The sequence below is a fragment of the Acipenser ruthenus genome, chromosome 2 (genome assembly GCF_902713425.1).
Source record: "Acipenser ruthenus chromosome 2, fAciRut3.2 maternal haplotype, whole genome shotgun sequence".
NCBI classification, from domain to species: Eukaryota; Metazoa; Chordata; class Actinopteri; order Acipenseriformes; family Acipenseridae; genus Acipenser; species Acipenser ruthenus.
The window spans coordinates 5165001-5177319 of NC_081190.1; the positions used below are offsets into that span (position 1 = coordinate 5165001).

Genomic DNA, 12319 nt, shown 5'->3' on the forward strand with positions numbered 1-12319 from the left:
CATCAGCCACCTCAAGACTGAAATTGTTCTATACTTCACTGCGCAGGATAGCCAATCCTGATGTAATTTAATCTGCTCTGCATATAAATGCACGACACATCTAAAAGCATTAATTACCGTGTCATGCTGAATGTTGCATTATTTTGAGATGTGTCTTGGTGTTTTAAAAGTACATCTCATTTAAAATACCGAAAGTTCACATTTTAAAAATACATTAATAACAGTGTAAATTATCGCCTGCAAAAAAATGCAATGAACCACAATGACGCATGCGCATATCTCACAATAATCCCAATAGTGCTTAATGCAGCATGCAAATAGCATTCGGAACCTGTGAGTACGTTCCGAATGGAAGAAAAAAAAGTTATATACATATATCAAATTATGTAAACCGATGTTCCTGTTTATTATGTTTTTAGTTTGTTTTTAGGTGTGTATCCCTTTAAAAAAAAAAAATTCTTAATTAGTTGATGTGCGCACTTTTTGAAAACAGGTTATAGTTTCCGGTGGTAAGGGATTGGCCGGTGAAACAGGTGAAGAAAGGGGAGTAGAGCATATGAGGTTGCGGATTTGTTGTTTTTCTAGATTTATAGTTATTGAATGTTTGAAATACATTTGTTAATTAGATTCTTATAAAAAGAAAAATGCCAATCAAAATTGCTAGATGCGGTTAGTGTCTGCTCTGCGTAGTGTTTAATACCGGACTCAAGACCACCTCAGGGGAGTCTCTAGTCTGGTTCTAATGGATCGCATCAGGTAGTGCGGTTTATCAGAAGTGTTGACGCTGTAATACCGAACTACGTATTTCGTGTATCTTCCAATATCCCAAAATGCTTTCTTGTATGTGTTGGCATATGGACATTACAAATACAATACTCAGAACAGGTGCCTGAAGGAGTTGAGACGACTATCAATACCGTACAATTTCTGAGGCTTGTTTTAAAATGGTAGATCATGGAGCGACGTGATCCGATCTGAAATCAAGGCACAGGAGCGATGAAATTGGTCAAAGAGAACTCCAGAGTTCAAAACGAAATGCACACTTTATGATGAAATGTACATTTTGTTTTGAAGAAACAAAGCCATAACGTTCATGCAAAGAAGCGTTATGTAACGGGTTATAATTTGCGCTGCTAGGAACTGTAACTGGACTGTTTTAATAGTGTTTGTACACATTACGCCCAAAACATGAAACGTTACTTTTAGTGTGGAGCTGGATTAATTAAAACGTTTTTGAGTACTGTTCGCGAGATCGGTTATGTTATGTTGACAGGGCCTTTCTGGGTGAGCTGGGCCAGGTTCATTTTAAATAAGTTAAACATATAAGCACCCAATATATTTTATTTATTTTAATTAGTGTTCCTAATTATTTTACCCTCGATTTTCTCCCCAATTTGGAATGTCAGGGGATCCGACGGTTCAGTGGGTCTCCTCTCATCCCAGCCAGCTTCCTCTTTTACACCCAGGAACTCGAGAGCGGATGTCAGCGAGCTACCAGCCTCTGGAGAACAAAGGCCAGCCCTGCAGGTGATGTTCCGAGCTCTCTGGACGCCTGACCGACAGGGTTTGCTGTAGAGCGATGAGGCGAAACAGTTCCTACTGGTTTTGCCTCTGTACCCCACAGGAACGCCAAAGCGATGCAACCTTCGGAATGGCAAGATAAGATGTATTGGGACCGTCTGAAATCTGGCATTTTGATTGACTGAGAGCGGCTTCATGATGTATAATTAATATTATTTGTGCATCTATTGTTAAGAGTCTACATCCCAATATTTCAGATATGCTTTACCTTTCTTCATAGACATTGAGGAAGCTTATAAAATTAAAGCCAAAAACACAACAACTTGCGATGACAGGTGGCAGGCCATTTGTCATTACAAATAAAACAGGTGCGGACTGTTAGAAATAATACAGATTTATTGTGTGGAGGATAATAGATTTGTATGCAGCAACAGATTATTTAGGTGTATGTTGAAAAGGAACATGGAAACCGTGGAGGAAGAAATGTTGGTGTAATCATAATGTAGAGTTCGTTCTGACTTGCTTCATCAGCAAATCAAGATGCGTGAGGTGCAGCTGGTCATTTACATTTCACCAAGGTGTCAGTGTAAAAGTTACAAAGATGAATGTATGCACTGTCGATGATGCCAACGTGTATATTCATAGAGAAATCCATCAGGCTTCTCATGTCCTTATACAGTGTTAGTCTGCTACTGCAGTTTGGATCCCACAAATCATGCAGCCTTGAGATATATTACAAAAGTTATAGTACTCATCATTATGTGTTATATAGTACTCATCATTGTGTGTTATATGGTTTGGTTGGCTGGACCTCTTTGGCTTTGGTTGAAGGTTGAAGCCCTGGTATATATTTTTTTTTATACAAGGCTATACTATACTATACTGAATAATTTACAGTCGCTTGTAGTAACTACAGTCTTAGATTGCACTCATTTTTGTATTTTACGGTTTCTAAAGTGCGTACTGAGGCTGCTAAAAAATAATTTGCCTATTTTGCTCCATGGTCTTGGAATGACTTACAGTCTAAACTTACGTTGCAGTTCCAAATAGCTTTAGTACAATTCAAGAGTATGCTGCATGATTATTTAATTGAGGTGTGCTTGTTTTAAGTAGTTGATTACACCTGTATTGATTGTCACTAACTGATTGTTTATTGTATTGAGTCTGACTTGTCTGTGTTTTTAAAGTATTTTATTTCTGTATTTGTATTTCTGTATTTCTGTATTGTAATATGTTTTATTGTATTGCTGCTACCTTTCTTGGCTCGGACTCACTTGCAAAAGAGAATTTAATCTCAATGTGATTTCCTAGTAAAATAAAGGTTTAATAATAATATAATTCCCAATCCAGAAACGGACTAAAAGGTAATACATATATTTAGTAAATATTATTATCTTTTTTGGGGGGATTATAATTGAACCACGCTTGGAAATAAGATTTTTTTTGTTTGTCTGAGTGACACGACGTATAGCATAACTTTACACTTATAATAATAAAAAAACCATTTAAATTAGCCCAGTACCACGATTTTTACAATATTCTTAAGAAATAAAAATACATTATTTAATAATTATTATTTATATTTCATACAACAAAAAAAAATCACATTAACAAAACTGTACAGCTCTGCTGTGTGCCTGCGTGTACTATTCACCATGCACACAGTGCTGTGCAGTGATCATGTCATGTGACTATATGCAATCTAGGCGGGAAATTAAAATACTACCACTGTAAACAAGAAAATGTCTCTAAAAAGACTAAAAATGTGTCTGCAACAGTTCACGTAATGCAGAATCCAGCAGGAGTTTTACACAGTGATGGAGGTAAGCTCTTCTGTACATCCTGCAACGTTACTGTAGATCACTACCAAGAATCAGCTGTTGACAGGCATTTAGATTCAAGTATTCACTGAAAGAGAAAGGTGGAAATCCAGAACAGAATTGCGACTGCTTTACTTGCAAAGAAACAAAAAACGGTGATTTCCATGTTCCAAAAGTCCATTAAAAACTGTGAAGCATGAAACATTACATTTTGACCTGACAGAGGCGTTTGTTTGCGCAAATATCCCTCTTGAAAATTTGGACAACCAAAGGTTACGTAACTTCTTCAGACTGAGTGTAGCAAATGGTGGAGTGATTCCTTCATCAGCCCAGCTGAGACATGAATACTTACCTAAAGTTGCAGAGTGTCACAAGCAGGAGATTATGGAATTGGTAAAACAGTCTGGTTGCTTGTCAGTGGTCACTGACGAGTTGACTGATGCCCAAGATCAGTATGGGTTACACATTGTATTTGTTTTGCAAGACCTAAATGGTGAACATGCATCTGACGTACAAGAACTGAAAGCTGTCCTTGCAGATACACTTTACCCACAGGCTGTTAATTACAACACAGTTTCACAAGCTATTGTAAAGTGCTTGACTAACTTTGACATTGATTTTGATGTCGGTGCATTTATCTCTGTATTTGATTTTTAAGAAAATAATAACCTGTACACATAATTTATAAAATAGTTCCAGGCGCATTCCACGAAATACGATACTTTACCCGTGACACTGCCGTGAATTTTAAAGAAAATTTCTGCGATTTTCACAGGGCCTTACATATAAATACCATTAAGTGGGAACATCTCTGTGAGTATAATGCCTGGCTAGAGTGGTTGTATCTCCCGCTATTTGGATAATTTGATAGACCCCAGTAAGTCTGAGTGAGGGTCCTCCTCATTGACTAGCCATTATAATGCTTTTGTTACATTTGCGATCAAAAGACACCAGTATCACTATGAACTTTCATTGAAGGCCCAGATCTTCAACAGCTCTGCTTTTTTTCATCACGTCTAACGTGTTGTGAGTCTTTTTATTTCTGTCCAGTCTGATGTCAACACCTCCGGGGCCTGCACTAATGTGACAGACCTGCATGGCCTCCACTAACACCAATCCTCATACCTTCCATAAACCAGCTTGGACTTGACTGTTTAATTCAAATGCACCTACCCTGTTTACTAAAGAGGAGGCGGGTATGGAAATCAGTGTAATCCACACTCCCTTCAAACTTACTGCTCCCAAGCATGGGAGTCATTATCAAGGGGTTCTTTTAAGTGTTATAACCTAAGTCTGACAGAGACAGGTGCTGACACAAGGAGATAATTGGAAATGTAAGCATGAATAGAAGTAGGTTCAGAACATGGGTCCGTATGGTTCTAAAACTGCTTCAACTAGAACCCTGGTTCAGGTCTACTCCAGTAAGGAAGGAGCAGTCAATCTAGATTGAATGGCCACCAATACTGAAATATAACAATCACAAATTATATTTCAAAGGACACAGGGCTTCGGTGTAAAGGTGTGTCATTTCAGATGAGTTAAGTATTCGTTTTAAGGTAAAACTGAAATTGAAATCATGGACAAAATAATTGTTTACAGTCAGGTCATTTTCTTGTCATGTTTTAAGGACTTATGAAAACATATACGTGTGTCCGGTATGACCACTGAAGCATGGAGATGGGTACTGCCACAGACAATTTGACAAGAAAATCAGCGCAAACAGGACTTGAACCACACTCCCCTGACTCACCCAGCTCTCCAAGCAGTGGTGCTTTTACTAGGTGAGCATTCCTACTATGGGAACTTGACTCAATGGTGAGAATAGACGTGACTCTGAAGCAGTCAGGATGTTTGTACCGAAGCCTCTGAGTAATTGAAGAATGAATGTCAGCACAGCAGGCTTTACCCAGAGAACACCTGCGGTTAACCCCTTACACCATGGAGACTCAGAACCAGAAAATCTAAAAGAAAGAACAGCCGCAACAACTCAACCCACCTTAGCTGATGACCCCTCAAACAAATTGCATAGTTATAAAAATGTGAAGGAGAAGCTAGTTGCACTTATAGACTGATACAACAGGGGGGGGGGGTTCGTTAGAACCATCCTAATTAGCATGGCTTACGCTACTTGACAGGACTCGGTTCTCACATCTCCATACCAACGCTGCTGTCCTGTGCTTTAATGAGCCCAAACATATCTCCTAAATCAAGAGACACACACACACACCAGCTTTCAAGCACCTTTCATTCTGCCTAGTTCCTCCAAAAGAATGGTATGTCATATTCAGTCACTGGCACTCCTATTCAGTCTTAGCTGGTCAGGCGCTCTGTGAAAACTGTGCTTCTTTGAAAGAATCTCCCCCTACCACTATATTAACTCACATAAACTCTTCAGCTGACTTTAATTTCCTATTTAGTACAAATTAATAGCCCCATGCTCTAATGTGGACACAATGGAACACAGATTCAGAGGGGAATGGGAAGGTCATCGGGAGGTTGCCCAGATTGATGCTTCCATTCAGTTTGACCTCCTGGTGAACTTTGCCTAAACTGTAGATTTCCGCTGCTCCAACAACAAGCCCACAGTCTAGTTTGTGAGGATGACAGAATTGTGGGAGTGAAATATTTTGGACTCCGAACAGATGCTCTTAACAAGAGACAAGTTGCAGTTCAGGGCTGAGGTCCTCACTGAGCTAATGTTGTCCTATCCTTTGACCATTCCAGGGCATGGGGAGATGCGAAGATAAAGCGCAGGACTGTACACAGCGATTATGGAAGAAAACTAAAGTTCTAGGGTCTGTAAACGTCTTCAACTGAACTAGAGTCGACCTAAACCATGGTTTCAAAAACTACTGTACAAGAACCCAAACTAAAAACCTTAAAGGAAAAAGCATCTATGGGACATTTTCCTAATATTACATTTCTTACCAGTTTAATGTTATGTTCTTAAGGCTGCCCCTTTGTAAACTTCATTGTTTAGTTTGGTTTTACTAATATAACTTTAGAAAATCCATACACTATAAATCAACACTGTGTGTCATTGATCTCTGGGTTTTGTGATGCCAGTCGCTTAGTAACAAGTCCATTAATAAATAAACTATCCTTGTTTTGCACAGATACTGGAAGTGCATGTATTTATCTTTTCATACTTGCCATACTTGGAAAAGGACACTATAGGAAAAAGGTACGTGAAGTACCGAGTTCACCTACCTTTTTCAAATTACGATTTATAGCCTACCTTCATGATTCAACTGCACAGCAATATTATTAAAAAAAAAAAAAAAAAAGCATTTTAGAAAATATTGAGCAGTTTTATTGCCAAAATAAATAGTTAGTTTGTTTGTGTAAGTTACCTGTAGATGTGCAGGAAGTCAGAAAGCTACGTAAATTAGCCAGGTTTTTTTCCGAAAATTCCTTATTCCACCAAAGACTCATTTAGGCTGCAGATTTGTTAAATAAACCATGCACAAAATATCGAAAGTGGGTACATTTACTAAACATCTACTTACCAAATAAATAAAAAAATGCCAAGAGCGTTTAAACATTTAAACTAACTAGCATGTCATATGAACACTTTCAGCACTATACAACTTTACAGAAGGCACCATAGGATAACTTCCGTCTCACAGATCAGTTCATTGGTCTGCAGTTGTGTGGGGATGATCGCCCCTAGACCTGCATATAGCTCTGCAGTTAAAGCACCATCAGTACTGTATAAGTCAGTTCTCACAGATCATTAATCCCATGGACCATTACTCTGATTAAGTTATATTCAATATAATGGTTAACAAGAAAGAAGACTAAAACAAATGTGTAACTACTGCTTATTATAATTCTTGTAAGAAAGAATTCCTGATAAAGAGATCTGATTATGGTTTATGAAACTGGTGATTTCAATCATTAACAATATTGAAAATAGAGTACAGTGGAGACTCAATATTGTACAGGTAGCATATAGCTCAAAAGAAAGCACCTCAGTAATATATCATGTAGAAAGTGAATCAGGAACATGAGTTAATGGGGAACTCAGTTCTAGTTAACTATTGTAAGTGTGAACTGTACAAGCTCATAGAACTACTAAACACATTAGTCACGTTGGTTACCTGCAAGTTAAAAAAATCTATTAACAGCTTGTAGTATCAGTTTTATTTAAACATTTGTGCTGTACAGTTTCACAGGATTAAATAGCAATAAAGAATGATCTGGTCTGTAACTGAATCTACAATTTGAAGACAGTAAAATGACTCAACATACCTTCTCATTCCACAAGCAATATTTCCTAAACTATATTTAAAAATAATCACTTTAAAATAGCATTCATTTCCCAATTAACCCCATTCTCTGAAGTTGATGTGGGCACAGCTGCATAGTTTAACAGCACCCCAGGAGGACTGTGTTCTTAGTTCTCCAGGGAAAGTAGAATGTAATTTGTGAGTCAACATGGTACAGGCATTTACTTAAGGACTGGCTTGTACTTGGATGGGTCCTCAGTGAAACACAGGTTTATCTGCCTAGGAACAAAATTATTATTTCCAGAACCAGGAATTTTCATTCACCCTGAAAGAAAACCTTTCTTACCACTGTATTACTTTAGTCTGGGGGTAATATATGTATAGTTAATTATTATGTTGTGTGAATTCTATAGCTGGTTTCACAGACCCTGATTAGCACTAGTCTTGGACTACCGTACCTAAGGTAACATTAGGTAGTGCAAGATGCTAAACAGTGTCTGTGAAACCAGCCGTTGGTGTTTTATAGTTCTAGATAAGCCATTGGAATTTCCTTTCAGCTACTTTGTGACTCGTCATGATTCAACAAGAACACCTCACAAAGCTTTGCAACAGCGTATCAATTCACTTGCCTACCTACCTTATATCTCTGAAGGCCTGCATTCACATCCAGCAGTTCAGAGGTCACAAGTGAAATGAGGTTGGTGGTCTCAACTTAGTCCACCCCAAAAGTCTTGTCAAAGAGAGAGGCCTTTAACTGAATGACGGTGGGTGTGGACAGGTCAGGGTTAAGGTGTGCTTACAGAGCTGTGAGGGGAAGCTCTTGTGGCAGCTACTTGCCCCACACGATTGCCTGGCCTATTACCAAGGATGAGAACTAGAGGGCTAAAGTTTTAATAATCTTCTTCGTGATTCCATTCAGTTCTCTTTGCCTCAAGAAAGACATTCAGTTGATTACCTAATCTGACTCCTTCCTCACGTCACATGTGACATTCAGCTTCAACGGCAGTCTGCCTCCTCGTCTGAGATGTTAATCCCTTATATGCCTTCAAGTCTTTCAGCTGTTACTTCAATTTTGTGGAGCACTTTGCCTCTGGCAATTCGTGAGGCAAGTCTCCTAGTCAATTTGAAAATAATTCAAACACGCATTCGTCTGGGTTTAAATCGTGTCTGTTTTTCTGGCATGTTGTGTACTTTGGTTGGCGTAATTTGTTCAGATGTTTGTATTTTGTGCTTGTTTTTGATGTGACGAAAGGTTCATATTTTTATTTAATGAATACACCTCCAAATTGATAACACATAATGAACATTGAGTGTAATGTTCTGGTGCATAACACTGAGATCAAATGCACAGGTATTGCTGAGTACCAGGCAAACTGATTTGTTAGTGTCCAGTGTCAGTTGTACCTTTGGGATATTGTGGTTTCAAAAACCACTTGGTTAAAATAAGACGTTGCAGTAAACAGTTTAAAACATATATATAAATAATAAAATCAAACAAATGTGTTTATTAGGTAACTGATATCGTACCTCTAGTGTTATATATAAGACTACTGCAAAGTCCAAGGCATTTTGATGATCAAACATACAGAGGATGTGTATTAAAATAGACCCCTGCATTAATGATATCCAGCACTTTATTAGTGTAACAAACGCATCACTTTAATGGAATGGCTAGATAGATAGATAGATAGATAGATAGATAGATAGATAGATAGATAGATAGATAGATAGATAGATAGATAGATAGATAGATAGATAGATAGATAGATAGATAGATAGATAGATAGATAAGCTAAATGTATTTCGGTCCTTACTCCCTTACCTGCAGAGATTAGTGTGTCTGAGTAAGACAATATCATAATCCCATAATCTTCCACTCTTACCCATGGTTCCCCCAGTTCCCAATAGTCTTTATTAACAGGCTGATGTGAAAGTTTTTCCAGGGAGGTGGCAGCTGGTACAGTTAGGCTGTGGCAAGCCCTTTCTCTGGGGAAGGGGGTTCTCATAACCAACAGATGGGTGGCACAATGGAGGGAGGGAGGCCTGCGACTAAGGCAATACTATAATCAGGTTTTGTTCGGGGAGTGTGATCGGTTAATCAAATCATTCATAAAGGGGGGCAGCAATAGGAGTTTTACGGCATGGCATTCAATCTGGCAATCATTGCAATTGGGGACTATTAAGAAGCAGCATAAATACAATAGTGCTGGATTCACTCTGCATTAACTAATCCTACCCAAGGTATACTCATTTTCAGCATTAGTTCTTGTGTCTCAAAAATGGGCCTTGTTAGTTTATAAACTCAATTGGCCCCATTAAAATCGTTTGAATGCCTGTTATTATGATTGGGTGAAGGTTGGGTAACAATGCAGGAATCAATTCAATGGCATTTAACATACACTTATGGGGTGTGCCGTTCAAGCCTGCCTACTTGTCTCGTCACAAGCTGTGTGCTTGTGCCAGCGTGGGAAAGCTACTGTAGGCTCCTCAGGGGAATGATGGCCCAGACACTGGGTGCAAATACACCTGTTCCTTTTGGACACGCGACCCTGAGAATCCCCCCTGAGGACAGTGCAGACGGGGCCTCAAGCTTTCCTTCTCATCAGAAATTCAACAGCACCATGTTACTGTGTAATTAAAGTGTATGCCCAGTCCTGGTGACAATACTTTAGATCCATTTACTCAAGACTTTTTATTTTGTTTAGAAAGTGAGCTGGGAATAATTACTTACTGAGCCCAGGGTCTCATTTGCGCTGGGCAAAAGGAACCCCTAACTAGATTAATTCAAACAGAACATTTACAATAAGAAAAACAACAAAAAGACGCTTAAGCTAAATGAAAAATATAGTACCAAAAAATAGCAGTGTTGCTTAAAATGCAACGCTAATGATAAACTGCTGCATCACAGTACCTATAGGAGACTTTGGTCTTAAAATACAAAATAATCACTTTGCTAAAACTGAAGTACAAAATAATCTTATTAATTAATGCTTACCTCTGAATGCCCCCAAGTTTCCCATTGAAATTCAGGTATATAATTTCATAATTTCAATGGCAAAATGTGCTTCTGGAGTCTTACATAAAGAAATACCTTAGTGGTTCACAGCTGAACAACTGAAATATTACCCTCTATACATCAGATGCTACTCAAAGTGTACATGTTCTAGCACAATACAAGAGACACCAGTAATGCTGTTAATAAAGATCATAAGAGTTAAGAAACTCTCGGTTAGCACTCCTTTAAGTCAAGTACCTAAAAAAGTAATAGTATTGTCATATTTTTAACCAGGGTAGTAAAACATTTGAGACGAACGTTTGGCCTTGGGAGACAGCAGTGTGAATTTCATTAAACAGAGCAGTGATGTTACACTCATTAGAAACACCAAGCACAACATTTTGTCGTGAGTTTAGGGCCCAAACAGCTCTGATTCAATTAACATCTCTGTAGTAACTGACAAAAGGCTAGATTCTCAAAGCTATTTATTCCAAATTGTCATTAGAAAAATGCAGTAGCAGGTACCAAAATATACAACTCAGACATTAAATTAGGGAATTTGAGTAGTCTGAAAGTGTTTTATATTTGCGTGAAATAGTAAGAATATTAAGGTGCACACTCATTTTATTGTGCCACACTATGGTAATCAGAATGTGATTTGTATGGTAATGCATGAAAATGTATTTAAATGAGTCTCTAAATAATGAGATGATCTTTATAAAAAAATGTATTTACTAAAGGGTGGTAATTGTAGTGTGCACCTTAAAGTAAGCGATAATTAGTTAGTTTGGAAACCAGACTTTAGCCACTGATAGGTGTGCGAATTAAACCGAATTTCCTGACCTGAAACCTGTCTGGCATCATGGAGGCATTACTTGCATATAGAGTCCGTATGAGTAGGCTCCGAACAGCTACAGAAAATGAATGGAGGCATAGGAATAGGAGGAGAAGAAGGGAGCGCATTTTCAGAGCATGGCAAACTCTTTTTGGGTTCCTGAGGAGGAGGTGGTGGGAAGGTATCGCTTGAGCACAGATATTAGATAGGCTTTGTATGATCAGCTATAAGCTGATCTCGAGTTAATAACTTGCAGGAGTAATGCTGTGCCCGGGCTAGAGAAACTGCTGTGTTCATTACATTATTTCACTCTTTTCACTCTACCGTGGGTGCAGGTGCTGGGGTTTCCCAGCCCACCTTTTCAAGGTGTTTCCTCAGGTACTGCATGCCCTGCTGAAGCTCACAGGGAATTATATTACATGTTCCACACAGAGCACAGTACAGGAAGTGAAAGTGGGCTTCTGCCTGGGCTGCGTTCAATAGCAGAGCGCTCTGCCGTGGTGCTACGTAACGTAACTCTCATTGAACAGTGTGTTACGAAGCGACAACTTTCAAGATGGCGGAAAACACAGCACTAGCGTTATTTTTGTATGAATTTATGGAAGATGGTGCAGAAAATCTGCTGTTTAATGCCTCTATTGCACTTGCATTGATAGCCAACACCATGGCTTTAGCGGCAGGGAATTCAAACACATGTAAGAGTCCTGTACGGACTGAAAACTACGTTGACAGCATTGTTCCTCAGTACTGTGATTGTTGCATATTGCATGTTTTATTTACAGGTGGCTGCAGTGCAGTTTACACTTGCAATTAAGATGCTTCTGTTGTATGTAAGTATTGTTGTACGGCTGAATAAAATAATAAAAAAAGCTTTACAAAAATATAACAATTTATTTTTTCAACAATTATTCAACCC

The 12319-nt window shown here is 38.5% G+C and overlaps 1 long non-coding RNA gene across 1 annotated transcript in view; it reads right to left on the reverse strand.

Annotated features, from left to right (window-relative positions):
- Positions 1-560, reverse strand: part of LOC117974045 (uncharacterized) — a 16636-nt gene extending 16076 nt beyond the window's left edge. Inside the window, exon 1 of the long non-coding RNA XR_009307349.1 lies at positions 1-560. This exon is cut by the window's left edge and continues 81 nt beyond it. This is a non-coding gene — a long non-coding RNA (uncharacterized LOC117974045).
- Between the last annotated feature and the right edge of the window lie 11759 nt (positions 561-12319).